Genomic DNA, 25,851 nt, shown 5'->3' on the forward strand with positions numbered 1-25,851 from the left:
TGCTACCAAGACCTGACTTGAACTTCCATCATGACGTCAGTTGTGCTAAGGTCTGGGGACCTGTTACAGAAGGAACAAGTAGAGAGGAGACAGAAATGCAAAAAACACAGAGCTCCAGTTCTGTGGTGGCACAACTACGAATGGCCCTTATAGGCTTATATATTTGAATATTTAGTTCCAAGAAATGTTTGAAAAGGACTAGGAAGTATGGCCTTGTTGAAAAAGGGGTGTCACTGGGGGTGGGTTTTAAGGTTTCAAAAGCCCACACAAGGCCCAGGCTGCTCTCTCTGCTGCATGTTCATGGATAAGATGTAAGTTCTTAGCTACTGCTTCAGTGCCAGGCCTACCTGCCTGATGCCATGTCTCTGGTCATGATGGTCATGGACTCATTTTCTGAAAGTGTAAGCAAGCTCCCTTTTAAATGCTCGCTTTTCTAAGTTGCCTTGGTCAGGGTGTTTCTTCACAGCAATAGAAGAGTAACTAACACAAGTCATATCTCATTGCTGTAGCTTTTCATGCATACCTCTTCTAAAACTCCAATTAAAAAAAAATCTCCAGAATATCATTCTTCCTGAAATAAAGAATAATACTCAAATTGTTAATAAATAGCTCCTGACTATTGTTGGAATTTTAGACTGCTGAATCAGATATTTTCCTAAGAGCCTAAAGAAAGAGCTATACTATAGCACAAATCCTTAATAAAACTAGTGTTGATTTTCATAGCTAATCTAGTTCAATAGGATAAGATTTGAAACATGTTGGTTGCCCTCTGTGTAAGTGAATTTAGAACACAATGTGTGATTAATCATCTAATTATGATTTAATCTAGAATGAGCTATGAAGAATGCCACAGAGTAGACTTGCCTCTGAGGGCTTTTCCAGAGAGGTTTAACTAAGTGGGGGAAGACATACCCTGACTCTGAGCCACACCATTCCACAGGCCATGCATGGCACTGAAGATGAATGAACTGAGTGACATGCTGGCATCCCCTCTTTGTCTTTGACTGCTGCACCAGGACTAGGTGTCCCAGTGTTTGTGGCTATGCCTTCCCCTCCATGATGGTCTGTGTCTTCACTGTAGATACCAAAATAAATGTTTCCTGCTGTAAGCTGCCTTTTGTCAGGTCTTTGGGCACATAGAACAGTAAGTAATGAATTGGAGAAGAATTTAAAAACAGGGCTGCACTTGTGCGAATCTTTATGTACATGACACACCATCAGTGACTGGTGGATCACAAGGGGATTTTGAGTTAAGGGAAGTGCAGGTACTCATACTGTAAAGAGCTATTTTTTATTTCTTATAAATGTGCAAATTATAATGCCACATGTGCATTTATTACAATGTAAAGTCAATTGAGGACATGGAAATATATTCACTATCTAATGTGGGTAGCAAAATTCAGCATTTGCATACTGGTGGGCTTGGTGGCGCACGCCTGCAATCCTGGCACCTGGTATTCTGAGGTGGGAAGATTGCCATGAGTTCATGGTCTTTCTGGGCTACATATAGAGATGAATGTGTTTCAAAAAAGAAAGTAAAAATTTGTATACAGTCCAAATGCATATAATAAGATTTATTTTCTACAACTGATCCCCATAACTGTCTAACTATTGGCTACTTCAGAAGAATTTGAACGTACCAGTTCTACCTTGCCTACTTTAAATGGCTTGTTTTAGATTAAAATAGTTGACTTCAGAGCAGTTGTACTCTTTCTAGGTCCATCTTCCTCTGCATTCTCCTTCCTTCAGATCCATTTGTGTATCTCATGGGAGCAGGGTTATGTGACGGTCAGTAGTGGGGGTGAGTTTACCTTCCAGAACTGTGTAGGCATCCTTGTCCAGATTCGTATTCTTGTCCCGGTATCCTGCCTGCTGCTGGTGGTGAATTTATTCCCTTTTGAACACTTGAGATGTCTGCTGGCAGATTTATTCCTGACTTGGCTTTTGCTGGTTCTTCAGATACCTGCCGGCTCATTCTTTCCAGTCTCTGAATTAGACTCATCATTCCATAGTCACTGGTGGGATACGCTATCCCTCAGTGTCGTGGTCTGAAGCTCACTGACTGCTCTGATTCCATCTAAGTGAACTGAATATGCTGTATTGTGTCAGCTTTTCTTATCATGGTCACCAAACTTGAGACAGATGGAAATTAGGGAAAGAAAGATTCTTTTTGGTCAGAATGGATCAGAATGTTGGCCATGATGGGGAAGGCATAGTGGCTTCAGACTTGAACCTTGAGGAACAGTTTGTATACATTTGAGGAAGCCTACTCCCACCACACACACAATGATCTACTTCCTCCAGCTTTGCCTCACCTAAAGTTCCCAAAGCTCTCTACAACTTCTCCAGCAGCTGGAGACCACTTGCTGGAAAACCACAAGTCTGTGGGAGACCTTTCACATTCAAGCTATAACATCTGCCCAGGGTAGCTCCCTCCTGTTGGCCTACGTATATATCACAGCCTCTTATTCAGTTCTGTAGTGTTTTTCTTCAGAAGGCAAAATATAAGATCACTCTACCTGAGAACTTCCAGCTTAAAGAAATTGTTTATTTCTCACCAATGGTGGCTTTTAAGTATCTCACTCAGGACTAAAATTCTTAATTTTATTTTCTCAGAAATTAATCAGCAATGCTTTATCGCTTATTTTATTTCTTGGAAATTAATCCTAATTTGTAGCAAAGCAGATGTAGAGGCCTCTGAGTCATCAGAGTAGAAGTTATTTTAAAGGGAACCCAGAAATATATGAAGACTAGTGCCTGGCAATACAAGGTCTTTATAAGAAAGTTTTAATGTTATAATGTTTGGATGGAGCTAGAGATGTTACAGTGTCATGATAAATAAGCCAGACTCAAAAAGGAAATTCTGAACAATCTCACATTTGTGGAATGTCCTTAATAAAGAATTGAAAGCAGAGGGAGAGATAATTGGAAACAGGAAGGAGATCTGTGGGAAGGAAGGAATGTCCCGAGAAAGAGATAGGGGTGCAATGTGACCAAAGAATATGACATACAGGGATGAAAATGTCACGATCAAAATCCATTACACTGTACAACACATGCCTACTAATTAAATAAGTGAAACACATGTGCTTTATAACCTTTTCATTTAAAATAAACATGAGACTTTGTCAGAAGGATATTAGGTACCTATGACAACAACATACGTATTGCAGATAGTTTGGTCTCTTCTTTCTTTCTCCTTGCTACTTCTACATCTTCCATAAAGAATATATATTGTTATTGTAGTAAAAACAAGTCAAAATCGTTTTTTTTCCCAGAGCTTTCCCTATAAAGCACACATTCTCTAAGTGATCAGAATGTAGGGATGATACTTTATCTTTTTCAGAATCCGACTCACTCCAAATGGCTTATTACGAAGCTTTAAAAATATCCTTTTAATTGCTAGTGTTTGCTGGGTAAGAACCATGGCGCACATTCATCCTGCTCTGCTCCCCTTCCATTCTCGTCTGCGCGCCACAGCAGCTCCTACGCCATGGCTATTTTAAATCTAGTCTACGCTTGCTTTGGTTCCTCAATAGACTCACGCTGCCTCCAACTGCTTTTTGAATGAAGTAGTTTGGGGAGTGAAGCACTTTCTTTATTTTTTCTTTTTTAAATAAAATTCGGGAGGCTTTGTCTTCTTCATCCTGGCTCCTATCTCCCATCCTCTGTGTGATGGGATTCCAATCAAATCCTTTCTCGGGAAGCTAATGGCTATGGAGCTTTGAAGGTACCGCCTGCATGAAAGTCTGCTTTGTTGCCCTGGCATTTGTGAAAACATCAGTTTTGTGGGAAAGATCACTGTGGTTTCAGTGTGAAATTGTCTGCCCAGATTTCCGCACCTCAGTTTAAACAGCTGGTGCTATGTGGGGTGTGTGTGTGGGGGGAGGTTTCTGATACTCCATGTAAGACCTACCTGGAGGAAGTGGGTCCCTGGTGGCTGGCCCTTGGGGGGATATCTTGTCCCTGTCCCCTCCTGTCCCCCTTTGTTTCCTGCTGGCAATTAGGTGAAGAAGCCCGTTCACACATGGACTCTTCCTTGCCATAGTGTCTTGCCTGAGCACGGGTGTGGGGGGTAGGGGTGGGGGTGGGGTGGGTAGGGTGGTGGGGTAGGGTAGGGGATGTGGGGTGGGGTGGGGGTAAAGCAACATAGATTGTAGCCTGTGGAACTGTGAGTAGAACATGTAATCCCTCCTCCTTGAGTTGCTTATGTCAAGGATTCTGGTATAAGGGCATAAAACCAATGACAAAGCCTTGTGCCATGTGCATACACATGTAATTATAAAGATTATTGCTGTGTAGGGAGAGACCTCTGCCTCCAGCCAACTCCTTATCCTCATGATATCCTAGCTGAACTGATTGGGAGATCCACCAGGGTCCCCTCATCATCATTATGCTGATATTAATCTTTCAGAGTCTGATGAGCACTTAGATTTGTGGTTCTCAACCCTTCTGGGGGTCAAATGACCCTTCCATGAGGGTCACACATCACATATCCTGCATATCAGATATTTACATTACAATTCATAACCATAGCAAAATTACAGTTATGAAGTAACAATGGAATAGTTTTATATTTGGGGGATCATCACAATATGAGGAACTATATTAAAGGGTCACAGCATTAGGAAGGTTGAGAACCACTGTTCTAGATGAAGATATTAGGGCAGAGGAAGGGGTGAAAAGAATGTGGAGTTTAGTGATCATTTGATACTGAGAGCTTTAGGCTATGGACACACACACACACACACACACACACACACACACACACACACACTAAAATCCAGGCTCAGACTTTTGAGATATAGTCTCACTATGGAGCTCTGGCTGTCCTGAAACTCTGCAGACCAGGTTAGACTGCAACACAGAGATCCGCTCCCCTCGCCCTTTGGTGTGCTGAGATTAAAGGTGTGTGCCATCATTCCAGGCTCCTCACACCTTTCTCTTTCTTTCCTTCTTTCCTTCTTTCCTTCTTTCCTTCTTTCCTTCTTTCCTTCCTTCCTTCCTTCCTTCCTTCCTTCTTTCTTTCTTTCCTTCTTTCCTTCCTTCCTTCTTTCCTTCCTTCCTCCCTCCCTCCTTCCCTCCCTCCCTTCTTTCTTTCTTTTCTTCCTTCCTTCCTTCCTTCCTTCTTTCTTTTCTTTTCTTTTCTTTTCTTTTCTTTTCTTTTCTTTTCTTTTCTTTTCTTTTCTTTTCTTTTCTTTTCTTTCTGTCAACAGCACTAGAAGAGCTACTATTAAAGAAATATCTCTGCAAGTCCCTCGTCCTTGGCACCATCTCATGGGTTCCTCAGTCAGATCCCTCTTGGTTACATTTGTCAGATAGCTTGCACGAACTTACACACAAGATGAATGGAATAACCCATGACATCAAGTGTAAGACTCCAGACAGCCTTGGATTTCCGGGGACCCCCTGAGTAAACAAGATGGAGGCAAGAGGAATTTATTATTCCAACGCATGTTGGGGTCATCCTGCACCTGAAGGAGAAATGGAGACACCCCCCCCAGCCTGCTTGATCAGTCTTTATACAGTTTGTCCTGTGGAATGTGATTACCTGATCCAGACCTCCCCCACCCCTGGAGACCATGTTTACTGGCTCCAGACCTTTCCTTTCCAGAAAGAGGGGGGAGGTCTCTTTAGGGTCACTCCTCTGCAGCCACCTGGGGATGGTTCCTGAACCCCTTTGCTTACACCCTGCCAGTTCCCAAACCTCAGATGCTTCAGTCCCTTATGTAAACTATCCTAGTATTTGCATGTAGCCAACACACGTCCTGATGCACACATATATGATCTCTAAATAGCTCTCTTCACAGATATGGTTGGCTACTGGAGTTTAGGGACAATGGGGACACAGGGCACTAGTTCCTAACTCATTTCTCTACTTTCATTTTTTTTTTAAAAAAAATAACTGTTTAGTGGTTCTTTGTGAATTTCACATCATGTGCCCCTCTTCCCACTAATTTCCCCCTCCCCTCATATCCACCCTTCACCCTGGGAACACCCCCCAACAGAGAAAAAATATCTCATTGTGGAAGCTGTAGTGCATTGTCACAGTGTGTCCCACAGTATACCCTTTTGTCCACACTTTGTTGTTTACAGATATTCATGGCAATGACTCCTTGGTCTGGTACAAGGTCTCTGGTTTCTGCTACATTATCAGTACCAGAACCTCACTGGGACTTCTCTCAGATATCCTGTTGTTGCCCTGTGCCATGGAGATCCTGTGGTTTTGGATCTGTAGGACCAGCCCCTTTATGCATTTTAGCATGGGGTAGATGATGGGGTGGGCCAAAGCCCTAGACCTGGGTCTGAGATTTGAGCTGCTCAGCCCACAGGATCTCCCACTCTCATGCCCTCAGGGTTGTCTCACATGCAGCTTCTACAACCAAGGCTAACACAACCTGATGCCCAGGCAAGGTGTAGGACACGCAGTCCCAAGTGATGCAGCTAGTGAGGGACAGGGCCACTTCTCCCTCTCTCATGACCCTGGGACCAGCTCTCCCATCTACCATAGTTGGTGAGGGAGGAGAGAGGAAGAGGACATCTCTTCCCTCATCCAAGCCACTGTCCAGCAGACAGGAGGCAGGACCTGCTCTCCTGTGCTCAGGTCCTTGGGGTAGCTCACCTGCAACCCTCACATTCAGGGCCAGCTCTACAGTGCTGCCCAGGCAAGGTGCAGGGCCCGCTCTCTCCCCACCATGGTCCCAGGTGGCATCAACAGCTTACTCACATCAGGCTGTTCCTCACTACCCTCAAAACCCTGTTCCTGTCTTCCTTGTGCCCATATCCTTCTGTTTCTCTTTCTCTTCCATTTCTCCACCACTTGCTCCTCTTAGCGTGCCCACGTCTCTGAGTGTCTGGGGTCGTCTCAGAAGAGGTCTCTGGAGTACAATATGGTGCTGGGCAGGGTCAGCTTGGGCATGGTCCGCCCCTCCTCTCTGCCACCTACTGACACAACACAACAGCTATACCTCTGATGCCTCTAAAGGCAGGTCATTTCTCTTGATGACTATTACTCATCTTCTTGTGGAATACTGGGGACACATTCTGCTGTAGTAGAAATTAAAAAGTTAACCTCTATCTCAAAAAGAAAGTCTGGCTTTAAGATATTTTCATCTCCAAATGTAAAGATCCTATGTTGGTTGTATGTCTCTGGGCCAAATGTCTGTTTGGGGTCATCTGTTTGTCTGTTTATAATTAATTAATTAATTAATTAATTAATGTTGCATCTTGATCACAGTCCCCTTCCCTTCTCTCTTTCCAGTCCCACTTTTACAAATCTCCCTCCCCCATTACTCCTACCCATTAGAGAAGGAGAAGCTTCCTTTGGGTACCACTGCACCATGGGACATCCAGTCTCAGTAGGCCTAAGCACTTTCTTTTTTTTTTTTTTAAACATTTTTTTTAATTTATTGATATATTTATTTACATTTCAAATGATTTCCCCTTTTCTGGACCCCCACTCCCCGAAAGTCCCATCAGTCCCCTTCCCTCCCCCTGTTTTCCCACCCAACCCTTCCCACTTCCCTGTTCTGATTTTGCCGAATACTGCTTCACTGAGTCTTCCCAGAACAAGGGGCCACTCCTCCTTTCTTCTTGTACCTCATTTTATGTGTGGATTATGTTTTGGGTATTCCAGTTTTCTAGGTTAATATCCACTTATTAGTGAGTGCATACCATGATTCATCTTTTGAGTCTGGGTTACCTCACTTAGTATGATGTTCTCCAGCTCCATCCTAAGCACCTTCTTTCACACTGAGGTCCAACAAGGTAGTACTTTTCAGGGAAGGGGATCCAAACGGCAGGCAGCAGAGTCAGAGATAGCCCCTCCTCCAATTGTTAAGGGACCCGCATGAACCTAACCAATGCATCTGCTACAAATGTGTAGAGGACCTAGGTCCAGCTCCCACATGCTCTTTGGTTGGTGGTTCAGTCTCTGTGAACCCCCATTGGCCCAGGTTAGTTGACTGTCTAGGTCCTCTTGTGGTGTCCTTGACCCCTTCTGCTTGCTCAATCCTCCCATTCTTTCACAAGACCCTCTGAGCTCTGCCTGTTGTTTGGCTCTGGGTCTGAATCTGTTTCCTTTAGCTGATGGAAGAAGCCTCTCAGGAGACAGCTATGCTAGGTTCCCATTTGCAAGCACAGCAGAGTATATGGCTCTCTCAAATGAGATGGGTCTCAAATTGGGGCCGTCATTGGTTGGCTCTACCCTCAGTCTCTCCTCCATCTTTATATTTGTGTATCTTGTAGGTTGAAGGTATGTGAGTGGGTTAATGTCCCTCTCCCTTCGCTGAAAGTCCTGCCTGGCTACAGGAGATGGGCACTTCAGTCTCCATGTCCCCTCTCCCCCACTGGTAGGAATCTCAGCTAGGGTCACCCTCATAGGCTCCCTAGAGCCTCCCTTATCCCAGGTCTCAGCTAGTCCTGGAGATGCCCCCCTACTGATTTCCATTCATCCTCCCAGCCCTCTCCCATCCCCCATCTCCCCACACCTGATCATCTTTTAAAGCAAGATCAAATCCAAACTTGGTGCCTCTCCAGTTGCCATGGAGACATGTACACAGGAGAAAGAAGACATGATGGATTTGAGATTCTACTGACAGCTACCTTTCTGGAGAAGGATCCCCATAGTACATGCACTTAGTTTTATAGCAAATGTTTAGAACAAAACATATTGATATTCTGAGAATTTGTCCACATTTGAAGTTTCTTTTACTTTAAAAGTCTCCTCTATTGCTAAGCTGCATATTGTAAATATTGGTTAAAACAAAACAAGAAATTACCTTAGATGTAATGAGTAGAAAAAGAAATCTTGTACATAGATTAGGCAAAAACATTTTCCTGGTGCGTTGAAAAAGTTAGTATGATTAAAGTTGAATATTGTGATACTATTTTGGTAGACATTAATTTTCCTTTGCTCTGTTTCTTTCATCTCATTTTGAAATACAATTATGTTTTAATTGTTATTAGTCACACTTTATACTTTCTCTTTTGATTTAATCATTGGTGCATTGACAAAGATAATTGACAGGCAGGAATGCAATATGCTTCTTTGGTAAAATATTAGATCTCTAATCAGATTATTAAGTCTTCAGTAAAATGGAAGAATTAATATACCATTATTTTTCTCTAAATAAATCTCAGTGCATATAATTTAGTTTCCAGACACAAAAAGTATTGGAAAGATTATTTTGAAATTAAAATGTAAGAGTGAATAACTTGTTACGATTTTCTCTACCCAAACTAGGTGTAGTGGTACAAGCTAGAGATCCTAGCATTCTGAGCCAGGAAGCCTGAAAGATCTGGGCCAGCCTGGGCTATATAATAAGACCTTACATGTAATAAGCAAGCAAGCAAACATACAGCCCCCTACCCCAAAGTAGAACATCCTCTCACTTCCTCCAATCAAAACGCAAAAAGCAGAAAGTCCAAAGCCAAAAGCAAGCAAGTAAAACAACTTTTAAATATTTAGGAAAACTTCAAATTGTGCATCCAGGAGTTAGGATTGTTAAGTGAATTTTTAAAAACAAAATCAAACTTTTTCACAAATATGTCCTCCTTAGATAAAGAGCTTTTTTGTGTGTGTCATTTATTAAAAATACATTTAGTGAGGTTGGTACTATATCTTGGTGGTAGAATGTTTTCCTAACATGCACAAAACTCTGGGTTGTATTTATAGTACTGAAAAAAAAAGTCAAAATATACTTATTGTTATGCGTTTCAAAGGCACACTGCTGGTTTAGGGACTTGGCTCAAGGTCCCTGTCCTAAGGATGCCCTTAGGATATTACTTATTATTACTATGAGGCAACTGTGGGAGGGCCTAAGGAAATAACTGCAATGCTGATGGCCTGTGTTACAGTGAAGGCTAAAATAAGCAGGGCGTCCTGGTTATCAGACATGGATCAGAGTCCAGATCTCTTCCACTGATCTAGTTCTGTGACTCAGAGCAATGAATTAGAAGAGACACACAGACAGTGATAGTAATGGCTTATTAAGAAAGGGAAACAGGGATACACATGGAATGAAATCATTGATAAGTGGATATTAATTATCCCTGAAGCTCTGAATACTGAAGACACAATTAGCATATCAAATGATTCCCATGAAGAAGGAAGAAGAGGGCCCTGATCCTGGAAAGGCTTGATCCAGCATTGTAGGGGAGTACCAGGACAGAGAAAAGGGAGGGGGAGAGATAGGAGAATGGATGGAGAGAAGAGGACTTATGGGACATATGGGGAGGGGGGAACTGGGAAAGGGTAAAGCTTTTGGATTGTAAACAAAGAATATAGGAAATAAAAATATGTATATATATAAAAAAGAAAAGAAAGGGAAACGGTTCTCTTGAGGGAGGAACTGGGAAGACAGATGCTTAAGAGCCCAGGGCCACATGAGTTCTTATGCTTTATAGGTTGTTTCCATGCACCCGCCCTCTGTTTGTATACTGGGGGCTTTTCTGCTTCATACTCTGTTGTTATGGAGCCCAAGTGGGGAAGGGCTGGAAGGGTTTCTAGCTATGCCAGTTGGCTTGTTTCATATGCTACACTCTCTGTCTCTCTGTCTCTCTGTCTCTCTGTCTCTCTGTCTCTCTGTCTCTCTGTCTCTCTCTCTCTGTCTCTCTCTCTCTCTCTCTCTCTCTCTCTCTCTCTCTCTCCATATGCTTACTCTGCTGTCACATTGAGAGCATCTAGAAGCTTGTATCTTAGCCATGAGTTTTTCAGAGGAGACCATCTTGCCCCTACCATCCATAGAAGAACGAATGTGTGGTATGTTAGTTCTCAACCTAGGCCAGTATTACTTGTTTTTCAACATTTGGCATTCAACATTATGACTGGTATCATGTGTTGTACATCATTTTGTAAGACTTAGGACTCTTGGTCCTAGGAATGGCTATGACATCTTAATATTTATCCGACTATGTGGTGCCTCGTGACTCTGAACCTACAGCCTGATGGGTGGAGACGGTACAGCTAATGTGCATCTAGAGCTAACACACTGAGGTCCATGAGGTTTCAAATGGCCATTCCCAGAGTAAGAAGAGTGGTATTGTTAATCAATGCAGTAATTCATTCAGCCATGAGCTGCCAGTTCCCTTCTCCTTATAATGTGAGAATCTTTTACTGTTAGAATTCTGTGGCCCCTGGTTTCCTTGTATAGATGCATGACATAAAACAGCCAAAGAATCCATTGCAAGCTTTCTCCTAGGGGGTAAGATACTATGGCCTTAAAACAAGACCTTGAGAAAGCTGTTGATGAAAAGAATTAGTTTAAAATTTTGGCGAGCTAGAAGGGTGGCTCAGAAGATGGAGATCTAGCAGAGAAAACAAGCAGGAATCCTGGCTTTGGGGAGAGATCTTGCCTCAAAGGAAAAGGCGGAAAATGATAGAGGAAGACACCCAGTGCTCTTCTAGCATCTGTGCACATGCACAGCCACACAACTGCATACTCCGGTGTGTCTCATGCACACACACACACACACACACACACACACACACACACAGTAAAAGAAAAAAGAACAAGGTAGTCTGGAGGGTGAAATTGGTAGAACCCTTGCTAGCATGCACAAAGGCTTGGATTTTATGCTCAGTAAAGAATAAAACTATGTATAGTAAAGTGTCACATGCCAGAACTCTGGAGCTGGAGTAAGGGTGGGGTCAAACATTTAAGATCATTCTCTGTTACATAGTGAGTTTGAGGCTGGCTTGGCCTTCCCTGCCTGAATTAAAAAAACAAAAAACAAAAAACAAAAACATTACTCCATAGATGGCTTCATGTATTTGGGGTTTTTCTTTGTATGTTTAACAATCCTTTAGGAAGTAGAGGTGTTCTGGGGAAGCTACCCTTGGCTGGCATGTACTTATCTCAGACTCAGGCTGGTGAGTTCAGCTTCATTTACTGGCCTATTGTCCTGGCTAGTTTTGTGTCAACTCAACACAGCTAGAGTTATCTGAAAGGAAACCTCAATTGAGTTTCCTTAGTGATGAAGGGGGAGGGTCCAGCCCATTGTGGGTGGTGCCATCTGTGAGCTGGTGGTTCAGTAAGAAAGCAGGCTGAACGAACAAGAGAAGCAAGCCCGTAAGCAGCACCCCTCCACGGCCTCTGCATCAGCTCCTAACTCCAGGTTCCTGTCCTGCTTGAGTTCCTGTCCTGACCTCCTTGGATGATGAACTACAATGATGTGGAGGTGTAAACCACATAAACTCGTTCCTTTGCAGCTTACTTTTGGCTATGGTTTCATCAGAGAAATAGAAAGTAACTATAGGATGTCCCTCTTCACTGTGCCAGTTCTTGCCAATGCTTTTCCACAAAGAGGTTGCACAATTGTGTTAGACACACATTTGAAGTGTCCTACCTATAAAATTATGTGGGGCTGATAATGTCCTGAAAGTTAAATATTCGCTACCTCAGAACTGTCCCTGTCTCTTCCTTAGTAATTATGTCTTTTGGCTTTTTGTCTCTAATGGGGGAAATTTGGTAATTACTTTGTAATATCTGTATGTAGTTGAGTTTTCTAAATGTATATGCACAGAATTGTGGAAATGTTGGCTTTAAGACTTAAGGAATGTTTTGTACACACACACACACACACACACACACACACACACACACACACGCACGCACGCACGCACGCACACATGCACGCACGCACACGCACACGCACGCACGCACGCACGCACACGCACACGCACGCACGCACGCATGCACGCACGCACGCACGCACGCCTATGCCTACATGTATATGGACTGTCCTTGAACTCCTTATGCAGCTGAGGATGATCTTATATTCCTGATGCTCTTGCCGCCATCTCCAGAGTTGCAGAATTACAGATGCGCATCCCAAACAGTTTTATGTAGTGCTGAGGATTGAACTCAGAGCCTTCTGCAAATCAGGCAAGCACTTTACTATCTGAATGGCATCCCACTCCCTAAATGGTATATTAAGTTATAATATAACTATCCTATCCTTTAAAACACAAAATTAACAGAGTTGCACATTTACCACCATGGCAAATTTCTTCCCTCTGATATGAATATATTGAGATCCTACCAGAACCATAAGACACACACACACACACACACACACACACACACACTTCTCTCTGTATGTTGTCTTTGTCTTGTAATGGCAGGAAAGTAATCAATACTTTCCTGTCTAATCTTGCCCCCCTCAGCCTTCCCTTTCAGACATTCCACGGCCCTTAGCCTAAAGCCCCAGCAAGCACTAAGCTACTTTTTGCCCTTACACAGTTGCTTTTCACTTCATAGAAATGGAACTGCAGAACTGATATTTTTGACAAAGCTGGATTTCTTTTGTTGTGACTTAGTATAATGTTTCCAAGGTTTGTTGTTGTTTTTTTTTTTTCTGTCTGATAATATTCTATAGTGTGGCTATTGTATGGTGTGGGTTCCAATTTCCCGGTTTTACATTGACTTTTCCTAGATAGTGACTTTTGTGTTGTATTTACCAATTTATTTCTTGGTTTTGTTTTTTTTTTTTTTTAATTTGATGTTTTATTTCAAAATTTCCCACTGTTCTTATTTAGTGGTTAGTTAATAGTCCTGGGTACTTCCTTAGGGAGATCATATGCGTTCTTGTGAGTGTTTTTTTGGTGTTGTTGTTGTTTTGTTTGTTTAATAGGATCTCTTGTAGCTCAAACTATCATTGAACTCACTATCTAGACAAGAATGTTCTGACCCTCCTGTCTCTACCTCCCAAGTGTTAGAATTATAGATACGTGCCACTGCTTTTAGATAACAAGTGTTGTTTTTACTGTCTGCATTTCCAAGGAGTCTGACAATTTAAGCTTGTACTGATCTTTGACGCAAGTAGTTTGATAAACTGTTTATATCTTTCAAAATATTTGTTAATTCTAGTTTTATCTCCTGTTATTCAGTACCTAGAGAATATAACATAGTTTCAGAAACAGGGAAATATAGTTTCCTAATTGTTAAGAATATGTATTTGAATTAAAGCTCTTTGGAAAGCAATCTGAGAGTAGTTTTAGTTTTCTGCCTGTGTGCAACGCAAGCTTACACACTTGGCCAAGGAAGGGACCCAAATTCTAATCACAGGTCACAGGTCTCAGATCTGTTAAACACTAGCTTCACAGATTCTAGCTGTGGTGGGTGGTTAGTTCTAAACCTGGAGGACAAACATCTGAAGGCTTTGACTGTTGTAATCTGTCATTTCTCTTTCCTCCTCCGTGTAAGGCATCTCAATGATTTTCTGTATTCATATTTCTATATATTCTATTGTAATTCATAAAAAGAAGCAACCTGTCTGCTCATCTTTTTGGTTTCATGGGGCATATGGCTTGACTTCCTTCTTCCTGTCAAAGAGTTTACCAGCCTAGTTTCTTATTATCCTTGTCCATCTTACAAATAATGCATTGTGTTTTAGATTTTTGTAACACCATGTCTCTCCCATTTCTGGTTCTAATTCCTTTGGCAGTTTAAATTGGGATTGATATTTGATAACTAACAGCGCCCTCCTCCTCCAATCTCGGTGGCTTATCATATAAACATTTATTTTTCCAATGTCAAAATAGCCTTTGTGTTTGCTGGTGGTGGGGATGAACCACTGCCCCCTCTGAGGCCAGTTCCTTACTGGGGTTTAACCATCCTCCATAAATGCATGTTGAACGTTAAGTGTTAATGAGATGGTAGTGGAAAATAGGCCATTTATGAGGTCAGGAGGTCCCTGCTTGAATGGATCGATGTTATTATCTTGACAAGAGTCTTTTACAAAGAAGGCATTCTCCTCTTCTCTTGCCTTTGCATCACTTTGCATTGTGGGAAATATCTCACAATCAGGGGCTTTTACACTATCTTTGATTATTCAATTCCCACATAAAAGATACATGTGAACTTTCTTTAATTTATAATAAGTCTTTATCAGCCTTTAAAGCTGAGCAGTTATTCTTATCAGTGAAAGAACTTCTGGGGAATCACCATTCCTGACCTCTAGCTCCACTACAGAGCAATAGTGATAAAAACCACTTGGTATTGGTACAGTGACAGAAAGGTCGAACAATAGAATAGAATTGAAGACCCAGAAATAAACCCACACACCCATGGACACCTGATCTTTGACAAAGAAGCCAAAATCATACAGTGGAAGAAAAGAAAGCATCTTCAATAAATGGTACTGGTCTAACTGGCAGTCTGCATATAGAAAAATGAAAATAGACACATATTTATCACTTTGCACAAAGCCCAAGTCAAAGAATCAAGGATGGGAGGAGATGGAGAAGATGTACAGAGGGTCAGGAAATTGAACAGAGATCTGTAGCAATGGGGAATAGGGAACTGGGGTTAACAACCTGAAAGTCCAAGATGCCAGGAAAACAAGAGCCTCCTAGGACCCCACGTGGAAGGCATTAGTTGAAATACCCCACAGAGGGGAGGGAGAACCTGTCGAGACTATATCCAGAGGTTAGGCATGCCTCCCCACCCCCCACTGAGGAATGGGGCCACCCACCCATCTCCAAAATTTTAACCCAGAATTGCTCCTATATAAAGGAAATACAGGGACAAAGAGTGGAGCAGAGACTGAAGGAAAGGCCATTCAGAGACTGCCCCACCTGGGGATCCATCCCACATGCAGATACCAAACCCAAATCCTATTGTGGTTGCCAAGAAGTGTTTGCTGGCAAGAGCCTGATACAGTTGTCTCTTGAGAGGCTCTGCCAGATACTGACCAATACAGATGCAGATGCTTGCAGCCAACCATTGGACTGAGCACAGGGACCCCAATGGAGGAGTTAGGTGAGGACTAAAGGAGCTTAAGGGGCCTTTCTGGCATCAGTGGGAGGAGAGGTCCTTGGTCCTGTGAAGGCTTGATGCCTTGATATAAAGGAATGCTAGGATGGTGAGGCAGGAGTGAGTTGGTGGGTGGGTGAGCAGGGTAAGGGGGGATGGGATGGGGGTTTGCAGAGGGGAAACCGAGAAAGGGGATAACATTTGAAATGTAAATAAAATAAAATAAGAATAAAAGAGAAAGTGGGAAAGAGCTTCGAATTCTTCAGCACAGGGGGAAATTCCTAAACAGAATGGATCAGGCTCTATGATCAAGAATTAATAAATGGACCTCATGAAATTGAAAACCTTCTGTAAGTCAAATGACATAGTCAATAGGACAAACTGGCAACCTCCTGAATGGGAAAAAAAAAACTTCACTAATCCCACATCAGATAAAGACTAATATCCAAAATATATAAAGAACTCAAGAAGCTATTTCCAAAAAAACCAAATAACCCAATTAAAAATGGGGTACAGAGCTAAATAGAGATTTCTCAACAGAGGAATCTTGAATGGCTGAGAAGCACTTAAAGAAATGTTCAAAGTCCTTAGTCATCAGGTAAATGCAAATCAAAATGACCCTGAGATTCCACCTCAGCCCAATTAGAATGGCTAAGATCAAAAATTCAGGAGACAGCACACACTAGTAAAGACATGGAGAAAGAGGAACACTTCTCCATTGCTGTTGGGATTGAAAGTTAGTAAAAACCACTCTGGAAATCAATTCGACAGTTCTTCAGAAAATTGGAAATACACCGCCTGAAGTCCCAGCTATACCACTCTTGGGTATATACCCAAAAGATGCCCCACCATACCAGAGGAACACATGCTCCATGATGTTCATAGTGGCCTTATTTGTAATAGCCAGAAACTGGAATCATCCCAGATGTCCTACAACAGAGGAATGGATAGAGGAAATATGTTACATTTACATAATGGAATGCTACTCACCTATTAAGAATGAGGGCATCATGAGTTTTGCAGGCAAATAGATAGAACTAGAAAATATCATCCTGAGTGAGGTAACCCAGACTCAAGAGTATGATATCTATTCTTTATGATATTAGAATTGCTTTTCTATCCATTAATTCCAAGATTCTTACCCCTTGGCATCCTCTCTCTCCACCTTCTCTCTTCTCATGGTCTCCTCAGACTCCAAGCCTAAGAACCCCAAGCCCTACCTATCTCAAACCTGTTCAGTTATAGACTGTAGGCATCTTTATGCACCAATAAGGAATAACTTGAGGGCAAGGTCACATAGCATTGTTTGGGTCTACATGCAGACTCTCTTGTCTCTGGGGGCAATCAGATCTTAGGAGTCAATATTTAGCATTACAATACAAGCAGCATCAGACCAATCCATTGCAAAGTTCCTCCCCCCCCCCATATGATGCCATCCTCTTGCTATGATATAACAAGAAATCCTTCACCTTTGCCTTAGCCCCTCAACCATGTAATTTCTGCTCATAGTTTTTTATTAACCAGATCAGCTTAAATACCACTACCAAGCACAGGGGCCAAGGAATCATCTATTTTTATTATATATGCTGATTATACATAACAGTAGGTTTAATTGTGGAACTTTCCTAGATACATGTCATGGATTTCTACCATATCCTCCCCATCACCCTCTCCTATTCACCCCCCATTCATGTTGATCCTTGTATTAGTCAGGGTTCTCTGGAGTCACAGAACACATGAAATGTCTTTCTATACAGAAAGAATTTATTATGATGACTCTTGGTCTGTAGTCCAACTCTCCAACAATGGTCAGCTGTGAATCGGAAGTCCAAGAATCTAGCAGTTGCTCAATCCCACAAGGCTAGTTTTTTCAGCTGGTCTTCTGTAGAAGTAGATTCCAACAGATGTTCTGGCAAGTAAATGCAAGTGGCAAAGAGCGAATCTTCCTTCTGCCAATGTCCTTATGTAGGTCTCCAGCAGAAGGTGTGGCCCAGATTAAAGGTGTGTACCACCATGCCTGGATCTGGGATTTGTTTTGTCCCAGGCTGACCTTGAACTCAGAGATCTCCTTGCCTTAGTCTGAGATTAAAAGCAGGTACTACCTTGCCTGGGCCTAAGCTTTTCACAGTCACTAGGCCTTAAGATCTCCATGCCAAGATCCAGATCAGAAACTTGTGTCTTCCAGCCTCAAGATCTAGATCACAGGTGTACCCTCCACTTCTGGACTGTAGTTCATTCCAGATATAGTTAAGCTGATAACCAGGAATAGCCATTACAATCTTCTTCTTTCCATCTTAGATCCTCTTCCACTTTCACGACACAGTGAGTTTCACTAGGGTTGCTTACATGGTCCTATTTGAAAGATTATTATTACAGGAGCAAAAAGTGCCCAGTGATACTCAGGGAGGGGTGGAGCCTCTTGAGCCCCCTCCCACCCCCAGTTAGGTTCTGGGAGTGGGGAGCTCAAGGGTTTTCTCTCTGACATGTTGACAGATCCAGTCTTACACAGGGCTCATGCTTGTATCCCAGATGGTGTGCAATCAAGAGTCAACGGTGAGGTTACATTCCAAAGTGTCCTGGCTCACTCCACTCCTTTGTTTGGCTCTTACATTCTTTCTACCTCGTTTTCTGTGATATTCTCTGAGCCTTGAAGTGGGTGATAAAGAAACCCCATTCATGTCTGCATATTTAACTGTCTCTGATTCTCCCACTTTAACCAGTTAGATGTCTCTGAAGTTACCACCAAAGGCCTTGGAATTCTGGTCTCTTGTATTCCCAGGAAAGCATGGGGTGTTGTACTGGTGAGCACAATGTCTGTCCCGTATAGAAGACTGACTTGTAAAACCCCCATAGGTCAGCTCTAGGATAGGTTAGCACCTCTTAACACCCATCACCCATGCTGAAGAGCAGTGTTGGAAAACACTAAGGGAAGGCTTGATTCAAAGTTTCTTCATATCTTTCCATGGCTTATTAAAAACTATTGACCTGGATATTCAGCTCTTAAGAATTACTAGTATGCGAGACAAAATTTAAGTGTCTTCTGTCTCACATTTTTCAATATTACAGAGAAAGAGTCCTATGGGCACAACCACAGGAAGTGTGATCTAGTCCAGTCAGTACTGCAGGTTCCCACCTGTGAGCCCTCTCATCAATGAGAACTTGTCTAAGCCAGGGTCACTATCATTATGACGAAACACCATGACAGATGAAAAAGGTTGGGGAGGAAAGGGTTCATTTGTCTTAGACTTCCACATTATTACCATTTGTTGAAGGAAGACAGGAACTCTACCCGGGCAGGAACCTGGAGGCAGGAGCTGATGCAGATGCCATGGGGGTTGCTGCTTGCTGTCTTGCTCCCCAGAGCTTGCTTGGATCACTTTCTTATAGAGAAACCAGAACCGCCAGCTCAGAAACGGACCCTCCCATATAGGAAACACCCCCACGAACCCTTCTCTCCCATATCACTCACTAATTTAGAGAATGCCTTACAGCTTTGTCTGCAGTCTGATCTTCTGGAGACAGCTTTTCAGTTGAGGCTCTCCCGTCTCAGCTGACTACACGTGTCAAATGGACACACAGGCAATCTGCACAGAGCCTTCTCTGCCCGTCTCCTATTTGAACTCAGTCTTCACTGGGTCCTGCTCCTTTTCGATAGCTCAAGGACTTGGTATATTCTGGGGCTGAGAGTTCCTGCTTCTGCCCAGATTTTAGCTTCACTCTTAACTATCCTCCCACTTTTTTTTGTTTTTTGAATGAGTTCTTATAAGAAAAGGGGGAAATGTGCATTCTTTAGCAAGGTTTGTGATGAAACTGCTTTAACTCTAGATCCTATTTCCAAAGAAAATCTCATTCGTTTTGATTTTAAGTTTCTAATGTATTGGAGAATCTAGCTGGCTCTCCAGGGTAATTTTCTTTTTAAAGTCTTAGATAGTGGAGGATTAGAAAGAAAATGAATTGCTCTGAAACCAAATAACCTTGTATTATCTATTCAATGTGCACGGCATGTGGAATCATAGAAATACACACTAAAACGGACATTTGACTCTCTTAAAATGGCCTTCTGATATTTTCTAGCATGATATTGAGAGCAGAGAGAAGCATATGGAAGCAGGTGCTGTTTGCTTGCTTGCACCATGAAGGACAACTCGTTTCCACGCCAGCCAACACACTCTAGACCAGCGGTTCTCAACCTTCCTAAGGCTGCGACCCTTTAATACAGTTTCTCATGTTGTGCTGACCCCCAGACATAAAATTATTCTCGTTACTATTCTTAACTGTAATTTTGCTACTGTTACAAATTGTAATGTAAATGTCTGACTGCAGGATATCTGATATGTGGACCCTGTGAAAGGGCCAGTCAGCTTCCATAGTGGTCACAGCTCACAGGTTGAGAATCGCTGATCTAGGTGTCTTTTGTACGATAGTGAACCACAGTGGGTGTATAATTTATGTTTAAAGACTTTCTGATTTTCTCGAGTCCCTTTCTTCCAATAGCTCCCAGAACACCCGTTCCCTTCTTCTTTTAAGTCAAAGTCTCTTACTACATAGCCACAGCTGGCCTTGAATTCACAACCCTTCTGTGCCTGCTAGGATTACAAATGTTAGGATTACAGGCCTGAACTACCTACCATAGCAGGCTCAGAGTCTCTTTGGTCAACAGATACAGGCTATTTTTGGAGGTGAAGCCCACAGAGACCCTGAGAAGTGTACTAGAATGTGAAGGTAATTGAGGTCTAGTTTTCCCAGTGGGAGCAGGATGGCTGTCATTGCTTCCACAGGATGTCTGATCATGAAGAGTGACCCAGGTGGTGTAATCACTTGTACTGTCACCTTGCCTGATATGTGTTTCTTCAGATATCTGTGAGTCACATGTTTGGCAGTCAATCAGACTGACATTTCCTTAACTGTTTATGCCTCCAATTGCTGTATTCATTTTTTTTCCCCTCACAATATTCTCTATGGGATTTCTTGGTTTTAGAGATTTCTATGTAGAAAATTTGTAAGAGTGAAAATTCTTGATTTGCATGCCACTCAATATATGTTGAATGAAGAAAATATGCTGCACCCACCTTCATCGGGTAGTTTTCTCTAGAGCACAACTTAGGCTGCACATTTTAGGGTCATGCTGCAGATGTGCAAATCATAGAGCACATGGGATACACTGATCAAGTCCCTGTTCACTACCCTGAGAAGTCTCGATTCCTCCTAAGAACATAACATTTCCTTTACAATGACTCACGTATGTCTAAACGTCCTTGTTGGTTTAATGTATAAACCACTAAATAACACTGGCTCGGCATGTTAATCTTTTTGCCTAGGTAATCTTTAAAAGGATCATTAAATCTCTCTCTGCAGTATCTGCCTGTATTGGTTTTAAGTTTTCTGATCTATCAAGGAATATAGCTGACTCTCCAGGGTAATTTTCTTTTAGATCGCTGAGGATTGTGAAACTTAATAGAAAAGCTATCTCTCTTCTTATTCGCCCTACATTTACAACAGAAAATACAATGGCTGACAGCATAGCTGTGAAGAACTTCATTAATAATTCTAAAGCCTAAAGTTAATATATTCTGCCATCTGGAGTCTTAGCTAAACATTTTTAACATCTTTGCAATCTGCAAAGAAAATGTGTCTCTTGTCAAGTAACCAGAAGCTGGAACTGGGCTCAGACTTTCATTGTTCTCATGTCAAATACTTCTCATATTTCAAACCCTTTGCAATCGGTGCGATGCATATGTATAGCGAGAGCGTTCCAGTTTAGCAGGTAGATTTACAATTCCTCCGGAGCAGGCTGTTGCAGAGAGCTAGCTTGTCTATATGCATGATCACCCCCTCCTGACTGGTGCATTTGAAAACTGAGCCGGGATACTCTTTTATCTTTATGGACACGTTTGAAAGCCTCTGCTTTCAGCATTTCTATTAGGGTGACAGTAACAGAAGGTAGGAAGATTCAACCTGTCCATCAATCAGGAACAATCTAATCATTTATAATGTGTCAGACTATGCGAGTCACCAGATCACCAAGATGAATCAAAAATAATCTCCACGTCTGAGAAGGCTTCAGTCTCAGGAGAGGTGGATACATTAATGGATGGTTATAGAACAGTATGAAATGTGCCACAGTGAGGGAAAAAACCCATAAAACAAAAGTTTCTTTGCAAACTTCCACTCCCTCCCCATTCATAATAGGCAAGAGACCACAGAAACCCCAGATTATAACCTGTTCCCTTCTGTAGAGAAGAACCCTATGCCTTAAATCCAGCCCTTCTTCCAGCAGCGGTTATCAGGGTTCTTCTGTGGTGAGGCAGCCTGAAGGGAGCTGTGGCTTCCTGCTTCATCTGAAGCTCTGAGATAATTTGTTGAGCATTACAGCTCACGTGGAGTATTATCCAGGTTTGCGTAAGAGCAGCTTGCAGATCCACAGGATGGAGAATCATACAGAAGTCATGACAGGCTCCTCAAGCTCCCACAGAGCCTTAGTAGCAGCTCAACCAGATAGATCCTTTTGAAGAATGGAGGCCTGGAGGGCTCCTGTGATTGCTGGTCGAGGTTCTGCTCCAACTCGATGTCATCTAGCTTGGAATCTGCTTGTGTTGGTCTTTGCCCTGAGCCCTTGATCCCTTGATCCCTGACAATGGTGACAGAATTCCAGGCTGCTTGTTATATAGCTTGCAATTTGTAATCTGTCTCATCAGCCCTCCTTCCATTTCTAATTCTACATATAATGTGAAAATAGAAAATGACAGTAAAATTTGTGTAAGAATCAAGTTGACTTTACTTCTAATTCTACAACTAGGCAGTATTTAGGAAACAGTGTCCAATTGCCCCTAGCACCAAAAACTAGTTCTGTGGGACTCTTCATCTACTCCCATCTGTTTCTGGATGGAGTGTGTGTGCTCTCTCTGTTGATGATCATGTGTGTAATCTCTGTTGATGATTATGTTGAGTCTCAGAATACTATGTAGCCAGGACAAACCATAGGTTGAAGATTTTGTGGCTAGGTTGGTGTCCCAACCTCTCCATTCGAGCAAGGTCTTGCCTGGTTACAGAGGATGGCCAGTTAAGGTTCTGTGTCCCGTGACTGGAAATCCTCGATTAGTGTCACCCTTGTAGATTCCACAGGTTGTGGTGTTCTTGGTTTCTACCTCTTTCCCACAATGCCCTTCAAAATCCAGTTATCTCTTCTGGTATTCTCTCCATTCATCCTCTCCTCCACCCATATCCGATCCCTCCTGCTCCATCCCCGCCTGCCCCAACTCCACCTGAGAAAGCTATTGCCTCTTCTCTGCAAGATCCTTGTACCTCTCACTTAAGCCCTCCTTGTTACTTAGCCTCTCTGGCTTTGTGGATTGTGGCATGATTATCCTTTTAAATTAAGTTTCTTTGTGCATCTCTATTGTACATGATAGAGACTTTTATAAGGACATTTTTCATACAAATATATGGTGCTTATTAAAGCATACTCTCCACAATTTCCCTTTACCTTCCTCTTTGTCCATCTGTCCTACCTGTCCCTTTTGTTGCTCTAGCCGGTTTTGCTTCTGCTTTCATGTCCTATATGTGTGTGATTTTTATCTGTCCATGTAGAATCTAGGAATAAAAAGTAAAATAACATATCTTTGCCTAAGATTGGCTTAAATGATCATCCCTAGTTGTCTCCACCTTCCTGCAGAGAGTTTCACTTCATCCCCTATGGCTGACATCCGTTCCTCTGCTGCTGGCACCTGAGCTGGTTCCATGACTTGGCTACTGGGAATGTTGCCACAGTGAACACTGATGTCCATATGTTTCTGTGATGTGTTCACTTAGAGTCCAGTGAGCAAATACATACCCAGGAGCAATAGACCTGGATCATACGTTAGCTCTACTCCTAAGTTTTTGACAATCTTCCATCTGGCTTCCATAGTGGCTGAACTAGTACTCTCTCTTCAGCAGTATATGTCGGCTCCTCTTTGCCCACATCTTTGCTAGCATTTGTCATTGTGATGAATTCTAGTGAGGCGAGATGAATGAAATGCTAGTGTGGTTCTAATGTGCATTTCTACTGTGGATGGCCAAATTGGATGCTTGCTATTTCGTGTGTGTATTGATCATTTATTTTGCATCTTTTCAGACCTGCCTATTTCATTCATCCTTTATTGGTTTTGAGCTCCTGTCCTTTAGGTTTTTGAGTTCTTTGTATATGCTAAATAATATTACTTCTTTGTCAGACGTATACATGCTAAAGACTTTCTGTACGTGGTATTTTTCACTTGATAAACTATTTCCAATTGACCAATGGAAATGGGACCTTGTGAAATTAAAAGCCTTTTGTCCTATTTCCTCTGTTTCTTTATCGATGATCCATATCCCATGATAAGAGAATTTCCCATATCCCTTGAAAGATTTCCTCTAAAAGTTTCAGAGTCCCATGTGTTATATTGAGGTCTTTTATCTACTTGGAATTGATTTTTATGCATGGTGAGAGATAGGGATCAGATTACTTTTTTAATAGTAATACCTAGCTTACCCAGAATCATTTGTTGATAAGATTGTCCTTTTTTTCTATATGTATTTTTGCCATCTTTGTCAAAATTACATGCTTGGAGCAGAGTGGGTTTGTATGTGTCATCCTACATGCCTGCTTTTGCGCCAACGCTGTTCTACCTTGGTATCTATGACTCTACAGTACACCTTGAAACCATATATAGAAATGCTAGTTGCATTACTCCCTTTGCTGAGAATTTCTTTGACTGCCAGGAGGCTTTTGTATTCACCTATTACTTTTAATGACATATGTTGCATTATTTCAGAATTCTAAAATAGTTAAATGTTAAAAAATTTCTCTGTGACTTTTCTGCTCTGCTTTTATATTTTATATTAAAATCTTCATAACAACCTAGTGAACTTAATACAAAGAATTATTATTTGTTAAATCTGAGCTTCAAAACAACCTGTCTAAGAATTTTAAAAAGCTGCTGGTTTTAGAACCAGGACATACATTTTCTAGGTTTGCATTATTTCAAGTCCCTCTCCCTCAAAAGAATTACAGAACCAAAAACACAAACAGATGAACTAGATTACATCACTTGAAAAGCTTCATCACATCATTGGAAACAGTACAGGGAGGGGAAATATTAAGCAACTATTCATCTGGCAAAAGGTTCGTGTCCAAAATATACAAAGAACTAAAAAACTAAACAATGCAATTTAAATAACAATGGACATTAATAGATGTTTCCCAGTCATACAGATGGCCAACAGATATCAGGAGTGGATCAATAATGGGAGACCATAGGGAACTGGGGGGTCCTTTTACGGACAGGTGACATGACACATCTGGGTCACACATTGGGTAACATAATATCATAAAACTCTCCTCATAGCTGGAAGAAATTGTTCAATTTAAGGTTTTCCCTCCTGATTACTTAGTTATGTCAATTTCTACAGAGGCTTGGAGTAGCTGAAGGAATTTCACCATTAGGTTTATTCCTTCAATGCATTCTTGTTCCTGTTGCAAATGTAGCCCAACAAAATGCAGCACACTCTCAAATATGGTTCATAATGATTTGTTGTCTTCATTTGATTTTTCCAGACATAGTTGCTCTGTGAAGCCTGGCTATCCTGGGACTTGCTGTGATCAGGTTGACCAGGCTGGCCTCAAAATTAGAGATCTGCCTCCCTCTTCCTCCTGAGTGCTGGGTGTGCACCATCACCGTCTGGCCATTTGTTGTTTTGCGTGTTTGTTTGGGACAGGATCTCTCTTTGTAGCCTGGCTCGTGTAGAACTTGCTCTGAATATAAGGTTGGTCTTGAACTCACAGAGATCCATTTGGATCTTACTTTTCTGTGCTGGAACTAAAGGTGTGTATCATCATCACTCCAGGCTTGATTTGTCTTCTGTTGCCTTTAGTGCTGCACAGAACTACATGGCATGATATCTTTAGAAATTACCAAATTGTGTTAAATGTGGTGTTTAATGCCTATTATTATTATTAAATGTGTGTTAAATGTCTATTACTTTAGCATTTAGGAAGTAGAGGCAAACAAAACAAAACAAAACAAACAAACAAAAAAAACCCAAGCATTTAAGGATAGCCTCAGCTGCAATAAGT

At 41.9% G+C, this 25,851-nt stretch overlaps 1 protein-coding gene and 1 pseudogene across 1 annotated transcript in view; one reads left to right on the forward strand and one right to left on the reverse strand.

The window, feature by feature from the left end:
- Cfap95 (cilia and flagella associated protein 95) overlaps positions 1 to 25,851 on the forward strand; it is a 110,045-nt gene that overhangs the window by 5,233 nt on the left and 78,961 nt on the right. The gene's annotated exons all lie outside the window — the stretch shown is intronic.
- On the reverse strand, positions 6,893 to 6,990 carry LOC127676592 (uncharacterized; annotated as a pseudogene).

This window comes from Apodemus sylvaticus, chromosome 1 (assembly GCF_947179515.1).
Source record: "Apodemus sylvaticus chromosome 1, mApoSyl1.1, whole genome shotgun sequence".
NCBI lineage: Eukaryota > Metazoa > Chordata > Mammalia > Rodentia > Muridae > Apodemus > Apodemus sylvaticus.